The sequence below is a fragment of the Oryzias melastigma genome, linkage group LG23, assembly GCF_002922805.2.
Source record: "Oryzias melastigma strain HK-1 linkage group LG23, ASM292280v2, whole genome shotgun sequence".
NCBI classification, from domain to species: domain Eukaryota; kingdom Metazoa; phylum Chordata; class Actinopteri; order Beloniformes; family Adrianichthyidae; genus Oryzias; species Oryzias melastigma.
Genome location: NC_050534.1, coordinates 8,099,188 through 8,110,579, shown reverse-complemented (window position 1 = coordinate 8,110,579; position 11,392 = coordinate 8,099,188). Strand labels below are relative to the sequence as shown.

General features: G+C 38.3%; 2 protein-coding genes across 2 annotated transcripts in view; both read right to left on the bottom strand.

Annotated features, from left to right (window-relative positions):
- LOC112153024 (peroxisome proliferator-activated receptor alpha) overlaps nt 1-7,660 on the bottom strand; it is a 17,142-nt gene extending 9,482 nt beyond the window's left edge. The window contains exon 1 of the mRNA XM_024282897.2: nt 7,242-7,660. The gene's annotated coding sequence lies outside the window, so the exon portion shown is untranslated. The remainder of the gene's footprint in view (nt 1-7,241) is intronic.
- A 731-nt stretch (nt 7,661-8,391) lies between these two features.
- Nucleotides 8,392-11,392, bottom strand: part of atxn10 (ataxin 10) — a gene marked incomplete in the record, with an annotated part of 61,635 nt that continues 58,634 nt past the window's right edge. Inside the window, 1 exon segment of the mRNA XM_024282887.2 lies at nt 8,392-10,463.

Genomic DNA, 11,392 nt, shown 5'->3' with positions numbered 1-11,392 from the left:
CACTGTTACTGTCAGTCATATCAAACCACACCTCCTCCACTCAGACTGCCTCGCCTAGCCCCACCCCCCTTTTTTTGCATTTTTCAAATCTGGGCTGAGAGTTCAGTCGGCCTCCAACTGTCCTGTTTGGTGACCCTTTAAGGCTGCTTTATTGTGTTCAAAAATAACAATTAATTGATAATAAACCCCACACTTACACTGATGTGTGATCCCCATGACAAAGAATAAAAAAAACCTTGAAAAAGAAAAGTTCAGTGCGCTGTCTTATGGGGTCCAGATGACCCCACTTTTAATGTAAACCTGCCTAGGACAGCACAAGGGTTAAATATATTGATCTGAATTTATCAAATCCATGAATCAAAGTTTTCCTTAGATATTTTGTTTAGTTTTTGATTAAATAAATGATCATTTTCATGATAAAAGTGCCTCCGTTTTTACCACTTCTAATGTGTAAATATTGTTTTTCATAACATTTGTAATGGAAATGTGCTAAATATTCCAATACTCAATCAAACAGTGAATCAGACTTTAAATGCTTCAGTATTTTCACTGCTATTCATGAGACTTATGAGTCCTACTACCCTTTGTGCTTCCAGTTTTTCCTTGCACAGAGCCCAGGATTAGAGAGTGTTGGGCCACCAGAACCAGAGAATCACCTGATCCAGCTAATCCACCGGAAAAGCCGGAAAACAAGCAGGGTTGTAGTTTTCCAGGATTGGGCAGACCTGGTCAAGAGTTTAATCCCCCCCACCACCAGCTTCTCTAATAGCACCAAGAGTACTCGGATGGTAAAAGCCCGTCTCAGTGTCCACCCAGACGCCTGGGGGGTGGGGGTGTTGTTGAATCGGTTCCATTGTTGGGTCAAACCAAAGACTTGGAACTCGGCATCAGGATTTGGATTGGACGCCTAAATCGTAAAATGGTTCTCGAGAACAACTGAGGTTAAAGGTCGATTATCGAGAGCAAAATTTCAGTCGTGGGAACCACAGAGTAACTCTCAATAGGACTGGACACGCTAACAATAGTCACCTCCCGATGACTTCCCGTTTGAAGCAGATCTAAAATCGAAATAAACTGAAGTTCACAAAGCAACCACAGGGTGACACGTTATGTTCTAGTCGGAAAAAAAAATCTTTTTGTCATATAATCACATTTAATATCTTTGATCATAGAAAAAAAGGTAATTTCATTGAAAATGTTGATCAGTTTTTAAATGTTAACATGTAGAAAAGGGGGCGGGGCTCCTAAACAACAGCTAAAAGTCAATTTACCAGCCGGATATGGCTTATTTCAACAAATAAAATCACGTTTCCGGGACTGTATGCTTTATCTGGCCGTCCTAATTTATGGGCCAAATTTATGAAAACATCAAATCATGAGGATTTTATGAGGATCAAACAATTCTAGAATTCTTCCAAGACATTAGTCATATGGAAACCAAGTGAATCTAGACTTAAATGTGTTTAAAGTATATATTTATCTTTACTGTATCAATATTCTTGAGGATTCGACATGCAGAAAATGAAGAAGAGCAACCACATCAACTAGAGTTTACCTCTGACCTTCTGAGCGATTGGATTCACCACCTTTTATTAAAAACAATAAGTAAAACAAAACAAAAAAGCAAAGAAAATCCCACACGACCTCTATTAATCTACAAATTTAAGCTTTAATTAAAACAAAACAAACAACTTAAATACAAATTGATAAGGAAACACCAAAAAGGATTTTTGACTCTCTTTAGTTTAAAGCCAGCCCCTAGAGGTCGTTTGAGGAACTGCAGCAGTCACAACTACTGGGCAGTCTTTAAATTTTGCAACATAATCTGGAATCTGGAAGGATACATCTTATATCCATTTGAGGTTTCTCCATTCACATGTTCAACAGCACCAGAGAAACAGAGAAAATATTGTTAGTACTTCATGGAATAAGTATTCTAGTGGCATATTTCTATACAATATTAAAGAGTACGACTTGAAAACTATGGTATCATCATGAGGGTGGTGAATAGAGTATTGTTTACGAACTACAGTACCTATTTGACCAATTCCAATAACTGAAAAGCAGCTTTGCGTTGAATGTAAAATGTTGCATATCAGCCCAAAAGCTGCTTTTCTTTGCTTCAGAATCAGTTGGAATTAAAGAAAAGGTTGAAGAATTAAAATAGTTCATGAAGTCAAATGAAGTCAACACAGGAGCTACAGTAGTCACCACAGTAGCTCTTCAACTGTTTACGTAATTATTGAATTCCGATGGATCCTGATGCAGAGAAAAGCAGCTTTAAGCTGATATGCAGCATTTTACAGTAGTTGATTGTGTAAACGGTCAAAGATTGTTATTTACATATCACAACCGTTACACATATGTGGAAAACTTGATCAAAATTCTAGGAATGTCAAAAAGAAAGTAATTTCGCAATTACACCTTTTCCATTGAATCATAATTATGCCAACAAACATAAAGCGACTTACGCGAGAAGTCATTCAAAAACACAGCGACAGATGTGAACGATACTTTTATTTACGACAGATACATTTCTGCCACAGCACCAGCACTCATCATCTATCAAAGGAGACGTTGGCGTCTATTTTAGACCATGGAGCGACAAGCTCCAAGGGAGTGATTTTAGAAAATGGTGATTTTACAGAGGAGTTGTGGATCCAGCAATACTGCACGACACGCTCAACTTTTGATGAGCTGTTTGATGCTGTGGAGCATATTGTGGCGTGGTATCCGGTTGATAGTCACGTGACTCATTTAATTTGAAAAAATTGTTTCCATGGCAGTTTTGCAACATATGTCAGTTTCTCAAAAACCACCTCTTCAAAATGCAAAATTTGCATTTTTGACAATTGCAAGTCTTTTTAAAATTGTTGTTTCTCCATTAGGTAAATTTATTATTGCAATTTAAAACATATGGAGATAACTAAGTATCACCCCGAATTGTGCACGTGTAATTCTTGATTTGTGCATAACTTTTTTGTCTGTGCGTGATTCTTTATTTCAATTATATAACTCATACAATATATTTTCTGCATAAGTACAAAAATTCAGAAACAAAAAAATAATTATTTTAAATTGTTACGCACAAACAAAACCACATTTACATGCAAATCTGATGCGAGACTCTTTTCATGTTTCTGTGCGTGATGCGTTTAAATGCTGCTAGAATGCTGGGTCATCAGAGTTTTCTTATGAAATTAGATTGTGAATAATATGGTGAAACTTTCTTAAATAGAACTGAGCTCTGGTCGACAAACATTGGAGGGGAGGGGGTTGCAGAGAAGAAGTTATCGGCTCAGGAATATACTTTTATTTTTAAAGAAAAAGGAGTGTTTTGAAATACTTATTTTATATCAATTATCCCGTATATCTGTTTAAGAAGGTGGTAAAATGTCAACTTTCATCATAATATTCAACATCTAATTTCAAGGCAGCTGAAAAAGAAAACTGTGATGACCCAGCATTCTAGCAGCATTTAAACACATCACTTACGGACAAATCTTTGGTCTGTGCGTAAATTAGGTTTTGTGTGTGCGTAACAAGTCATTCATGTTTCCATTAAAGATTTGTGCATGTAGTTAGTTTTAAGCTGTTGTTAATTTGAGCAAGTGTAAAATGTATATTTTTTTTAATTTTGTAATTTTTGTACTTATGCACAAAACTTATAATATGAGTTACAAATCAAGAATTACAAACGCACAAATTGGGATGATACCTATTTCTCTCCATAGAAACACAGCTACAGGAAGATCTCCAGTGTTTGAAGGGTTAAGAATGTATTTTATGTAAAAGGAGAAAAGTAACACTAATATTATAATATTTTAACAACGGAAGTCAGTTGTGACGATTTTCTACAGACAAACCTCCAACTTTCCTCCCAAAGCTACTAAAGATTTGAAAAAAAAGCCCACAAAATAAAGAATAAGTATTTATCTTCTGCGTGTTATATTTCCCTAGATGAGGTGGAAAAAATGTGTCTTCTTGTTGATACTAAAGCGGAGCGATTGTCCCGTTTGACATGAATACTGTTGTCACTCAACGGCTGTACAATATTTCAAATGAGTTATTCTCACACACTAAATCCCTACCAGTCCAACAAAACAAACAAACAAAAAAAAAAGTGCGCGCACAGTTGATGGTAAAACAGTTAGCGTGATTTATTGACCAACAGGAGACGCGCTGCACCCCGGTGGAGCTCACATCAAAGAGGGCGCTTTTGAAACGTCCAGAGACTGTGTCAACTTTGTCTTTTGCAGTTTACTTTGGGGACAGAAGTAAATGGGAGCTGTCTGTGTTTTTTTGCCTCTCTGTTCAGAGAGTGTTTACTTATACGAGGGGATCTTTGGGTGGGGGTTTGGTGGAGCTCCCAGCTGCTTCCAGTGGGATAAAGGACATCTGTTTGAACCATCGCAGAGGACAGAAACACGGCAAATGCATACTTTCTGCTCGGTTTCCTTTGATTCATGGCGACAGATGCGAGGACTCTCCTGTGCACGGACTTTTATTTTGAAAGGAGTTTTGCATTTGCATCTTCGGTGTAAAATCTGTAGGGTGTGGGTGTGAATTTGAGATTGAGCGACTATCTTCAACTATGTGAAAGGTCATTATCCTTCTGAGCAGTAAACATGCACTGTTGTAACTCCAAAGGCCAGACGTGGAGGACGTCATTGATTGAAGCATGTGGCTTCTTGTTTGCCTCGTCTTTTGTTTTTGCAGCCCTGAAAGTGTGCCAACGGTGTGCAGAGGGGTAAAAAATACAGCTGAACGCCGTTCGGCCTGCATGCCATCAAACGTGGGGCAGCTGTTGGTCAGGATAAAAAAAAGAGGCTTTGATGTTAAAAGTATGTGCCCTTTGACACGGCAAACGTCCCCGTCAGATTTTGCAGGACGGGAAAATCTGTTTCGCTTCATGATGGGGTAAAAACAGCGAGTTCAAAGAGGTAATTCTATTCTTCTAGGGGCTTATTTGTGTAAAATAGATATAAATAAGATATACAATTCCTATTTTGAGACTTTAATGACACACAAATAATTAGAAAATATAAAGTTGACCATGCTGGTCATTAAATAATTGATTCTTTTGATGGCTTTGTTTAAAACAATAAAATTAAAGCGGTTTAACTGATTGTTTTAGTGGATATTTTATGGAAAACAGGATCTAAACCACCTTTTATTGGGTTATTTGTTTAGTGGGTGCATTACTCATAAAGACCTACTCCAATTAAATTGTGTTTTTTATACATGTTCTAGAGGCGTTTTTCAGATGATGGAGGACATAAATTAAGACTCCGAATTGCTTTTCTGAGGACTTCGTTTTTAAAATCCTAGTGAATTAGGAAGAAATGAAGAGAAAATGTGAAATGAAAAAATTGTAGAACAATCTGATCCATACACTTATAGACGACTAGATCTGCGTAATCTAAAACCAAACTGTACGATTGGATAACTCTAGCATTTGTTGCTCCGTTTTATTACGTTCACATACGATGAACACTCAAGAACACGTATTCTTAAACATGCGTTTAGCCCATGATGTTCACACTGGACAAGCAGGGAGGGGCTTCTTCTTCTTCTTCTTCTTTTTTTACAGTTCACTAGCGCATGTCCACCGCTTACAGTTGGAGTGTTAAATTGTGTTAAATGTCAAAAAGTGCAAATCTGGTGAATCTTGCTCCAGGCTTTTTCTTTCACAGCTCTATTCCGATATAAGAAAAATTTCGGATGAGCACAAACCACAATTATTAATTTCTCATCTATGATCAATTTTTAACTGTTTGAAAATGATTTTAAAAGGGAAGTCATGCAGATGTCACTACCAAATCCGACTCCCTGATTGGTCAAAGTTGGTTTAACTTTCCATGTGCATTCAATAGCTGCACATTTTGTACGTAGAACTTGATAACTATTCTAAAAATGTCAGTAATAACATGGAGTGTGGAGAAAAAAGTGCTTCAATTTTGATTCAAAATAAATGTACATATTTTAAAACAGAACATGCTTGAGTTTTTAATTGATAAACTGTGCATTTGATTCTAATTTTAGAACCAGATGCACAGATGGGTTGATGCCCTTCAGGAAAAAAAAACATGCGAATTTAGAGAAATGTTGCATTCATGTGGCGTTGGAATGATAGGAAAAACGATCACATTTTTCAACAACACATGAATGCAAGGTGACTTTGTGCACTTAGACAAAGGTCAGTTTATTTGTAGCGCACCATCTATGGGGAGACACCAGAAAATAAAACATTAAAAAGGGTTCTCAATATAATTTATTTCAATTTCTGCGGGCCAGATTCATTAGCTGAATGGGCCACATATGTAGTCGTTTGCCCACCACTGACATAGACTATTCATTAAGGTGGTTGTTCTATTGGGGATGTGAGGGGTTGAAAGCTTGCAGGAGAGAGTGTAAACAAAGAGCTCTCAGCAATGGGAAGGGGCGAGGTTACTACAATGGTCCCACCCACAACTCATAATCAATTTTATAACTCAACTAAAGAAACTATGTCTTAGAAAACGATAGTTTTAAAAACATTTTGGCTAAAAACGTCCTAATCATCATTAAAAGAGCACCGGGAACGGTTTTAGAATAGATCAAAAGATAACCTGAGTGGGTCTTTAAAGAATTGGTGGAAGCCACCATGTGGTTTCCATGTTCACTATAGGCTCAGGTCATCAAGCAGAGTCTTCAGCCAAATGACTTTCTTTCCCTTTCCACAGGTCCTTGGCCCAGTTTACGCTTCCCCCCCAGATCATCCCAGAAGACATTGTGTTTGAACTCCCAGAGGAACTGCAATCCCACACAGCCTGCTCTATCTTTAGGCTATTGGAGAAGTGGAAACAGGAGCTGAAAGGGACACACGCCAGGCAGACTCAGCAGAGCATGTTGACACAAAGGACAGAATAATGCAGACACAACACATGAAATGTAGACCGTTTTCATCTCAGCTGAAATCTCTGTTTCTGGTGTCTTCTCCATTTGTCACAAGAATAAAAGCCTAACTTTTCTTGAATTAGTTGAAACACTTTTAAAATATATCTAGGTCACTTATTGTAGTAAATGAATTGAGTTTAAAATTATAGTTTAATTAAACCATATTAACTGATTGCAGCTGTTCTTATTATTTTGGTGGAATAAAAGTTAAAACCCAAACAGGAAATAGACCGGAAGGACAGTTACTGGTTAAAAACGCGATTGCGTAACTGATTTTTTTTTCTTGAATAAAAGTTAGTTACCTTCGAGGCTGAGCTCTCGCTGAAGTTCAGTTCATGTTGCCGGGGATACACGTCTGTCTGCCGGACACCAGAGGAGGGAGGCGCTTCGCTCTCTGGAATCGCCACCACGCATGCACAGAAGACCTCCGCGCGGCTCCGTCGACGCTCTTCGCCTCCCTCGGCGGCTCGTCTCAAGCTCCGCCGGAAGTGAGGTAGTGCGGGACTGTGACATGCGTACACACCTCCTGACACACCTATGCTTTCGACCAATTGGCATCGACGGATCAAAAAGCGAACTCGATTTGTTTTAGCTTTCATATGTTGGCAGAAAAGGAAAAAAAAGGAAGGCACCTTTTTTTTTCCAAGAGGGACTACTTTTTGCTTTTTCAGCCTACCACAGGAAGTCGATGTGCAGTAAAATATTTCAAATTAAAACTGAAGCACAATTTTTTTAAAATAAATATATTGATATTTTAGTATTTATATTAAACTTTAAATAAATACAAATATGAAAGATATTCTGATTTAATTTTTTAAATAAAATGTTGCATTCTCAAATAGCTATAATAATTTACAGTTCCTGTAATTAGAAAAAATATTTATAACTAAAAAGGAACATTTACCTATCATTTGGACAGTTTTCACTCAACCACGTTTTAGGTGCTTTATTGAAATTGTGGTCAAAGCGACCAATTATCTGGCGCCACCTACAGTAATGAAAAACACAGCTTTCCAGTTTATATGGTGCAGAAATCACTTCAAAATATTCATTAAAATGTGGCTGAAAATTACATTTTAAATACCAGCTCATCTTAGAATTTTCGAGAAAGGTTTAAAGTTAGCTCTTACTATTAAAAAAATAAATCTCGTGTATTTTCTCCTTTTGTCCCCCCTTGATCCTGTGCAACAATAACATCTTACCTGGAAAATCCCAAGTAATTGCCCGGCTTTTATCACACAAAGGAAGATAAAACAGGAACTTCAAAAGGCCTGTCTAGGCAGATAAAACGATAAGCTGCAGAGGCTTTATAGATTGTTACATGCTGAAATGCTAATCTCATTAAAGTAAGTGATTACATAATAAAACCGGTATTTTGGGGGTAAATTATTCAAATAATTAGGGTATTTTAAATTGAAATCCCACAACGACAAAAACCAAGCCGCACTGATGTTTCTTTGCCAAAAAAGAAGTCAAATCTTTATTGAGGAAAACATCAAAACAGAAATGTGCATTGTCATATCTTCAAAGAGCAAAGTACACATAATGATCATGAGAATCAATCACAGCTGAAATCTTTCACTTTTAAAAAGTGACTTAATTGTGATGTATTGCTGCCCTCCAGGGAAGGCAGTAGGTTGTATAGTTAGCTCCTTATGGGGTAAAATCACAACCCTGAAACCACACAACCTACTACCTCACCCTGTACGAGCACCATGAGTCGCCGGGCAGAGTGACGTCTTATTCTGATAGGAAAACACTTTGCTAGAACAGGAAATACTAGAATATTATATTCTGCCATCATGAAAAAGATCAATTAATTTGAAATCTTCCCCATCAACCACATCAATGCTTCAAGTAGCTGAGCATACAATAACTGATGTTACGTTCACACCAGGATGGGAAATGTGAGTTCCAGTGACTACTTCCAATGAAAAGTCGATGTAAATGTGGATTTTGGGCTTCCACATTCAAAACTTTCACATTCACGCGTCACTTCAAAAGCTTTTAGGTTCGCTTTCGTGATCTACGTATGAAACATTGAACGTACCTCAAAAGTTAAACCTTGACCAATCAGGGACTCAGATTTGGTAGGAATGTATAGATAGTGTTCTTTTGTTTAAAAATTGATAATTTCGGATGACTGAATAATTGTGGTTTTTCCTCAGACAGAATTAAATGACATGTCTTTCATAAATCAGAATAGAGCCGTGAAAGAAACATTTGTGTGATTTACTTTAACATTTCACACTAAGACTGTGTCCAAATTCCCTGCTAACGCTCTGACTATTAAAAAACTATATAGTGCAGGATTATCTAATACCCTGGATTCTAAAAGCAATTCAGAGACTTTTTTTTCTTCAAACGGCAAATATGGAGTCACCAATTTCACAAAGTGTAGACTTTATCAATACAATCATGTTACGACAACTACTTATGAATCCACTGTGTTGATGATGAAAACGTTAATGGCTTATTAAAAAATGCTTTTTTGGTGTAAATATTGCTCAAACGCAATGCATTGTGGTTAGTATATATTTTTTTGCAGAGAATTCTGGAAAATTTCTAGAGCACATGGTTTTGAAATTATTTGGTCTTTTTGTGACTCCACTGACTTCTGGAAATGTGATGGTTTATTAAATATTTACATGTAAATACGTTGTCTTTTTTTGCAAAAATTGTTTGACCGCAATGCATTGTGGTCTATATTTGCTAATGTAGTGAGCATCAATGCACAATGATTTTTCAGAAAGACTTCTGGGAAATTTCTAGGAAACTCAATTTTGGAATTGTAGATTGGGAAAATGGTGAACGCACGATATAGTGCACCAAGTAGTGTAGAAATCTGGACAGAGCCTAAGCCTCTTCCAACTGTGAGTACATGTGCTAGTATCAGGTAGCAACAGCTATGCTAAACACGTGTTCAAGAATCCCTGTTTAGCGAGTTCTTGAACGCGCATCACATGACCGGTGTGTACGTAGCATAAAACATTAATCAGACAATTTAACAACAACTATGTATTCTAAGAAACTTCAAATTCAAATATGAAAAATGAGCCCAACATGAATAGAGAAAAGAAAAAGAATATTTTCCAGCGCTCTGAAGAGGAGGAGGATGAAGGTGCTTTTACAGTCGCTTCAGGAAAGACAGTAAGTTGTATAGTCATCTGACAGCATGGGAATGACCCTAAAACTATACAACCTACTACCTCACCCCAAAGGACAGTTTATCTGCCGTCTCCTGTTACCGGGTAGAACTTTGACCTGCAGGAACTCAAAACACAGACAATACTGTACGCACACACCTGACTAAAAACTAAAATGTTTAGGACTGTGAGGGGTTTTATTACAGAAAAGGGAGCTTTTCTTCCCAAATCCATATGAATATAAAAGTGTTTTGAATCAGAGAAAGTAGTTGGAGTACTTCCTGTGTGTCACCTGGAGCAGGCGGGTCACTTCCCTCTGTGGTACTGGTGCTCCGCCGTCTGCCGGCTCGCCTCCTCTCGCGTTTCTCCACCTCGAAGCTGACAAATGAGAGAAGAAAGTGAGCCGCAGCCGGCCGTCCAAAGGTCAGCCTTTCGCTTCTCGTCTGACACATGAGCTCGCAGCTCTGCGTGCTTTCACACGCGGGTGGAGGCCGACGTCTGGCCCCGATTCAAGGTCTGCGTGCAGACACCTGCACGTGCATCTGAGCCATCACCTGAACAGCGGGAGGGGCCAGAGCGTCCGTCCGTGAAGCCGCTTCGAACGACTATTCTAACGAGGAGTCCTGAATATGATTGGGGAAGGGCTCGTCTGGTTAGGAGGGGGCCATGCAGTCAGGTAGTGGTGGTTTCAGGGAGTTTCCTGAGTGGGACGGGGGAGGCCGCCACTTGGTTGCGGTTTCCCCTGCAGCCGAGAAGCGACAGGAGTTGGAGGTAGGGTTGACTTATTAAAAAAAAAAAAAAAAAAAATGTGAGTCACTGCGTTAACTCCCCTCGTGCACAGGCGTGCGCCCGTTTGTGGCGGTTTTATTGCAGGTCGGCTATCCCATAAATGCCCCACAAATCTCTATATGAGCCCCTTAATGTCCAGGACCAGCAGACCACACGGCGCACAGCTCACTCCTTCACTTGCACTTTTTAATGCGTCGCAGGGTTCCAGGTTTATAAAGCATGAAGAAGAATTTTGACCTCCACAAAGATTTGACCCTCATTTGTGTTCGGGTTGAAATGGATTCATTTTCACATTTGAAAACGAGTCAATAAAAGGATTAAAAAAAACGTCAACTTAAATCTAAATGTTAGAAATGGGGGGTAAAATAAGTGAAAGTACAAAATAAAAAATACATCACAGGCGTAAATTATTCAGAAGGTATTTTTAAACCACTTTTAAGGCAGATTTTCTAAATTAAAGCATAAAATTCACATTATTTTGCACATCAGTGAACCTCCCTTTACCCAAAGAGGCAAAG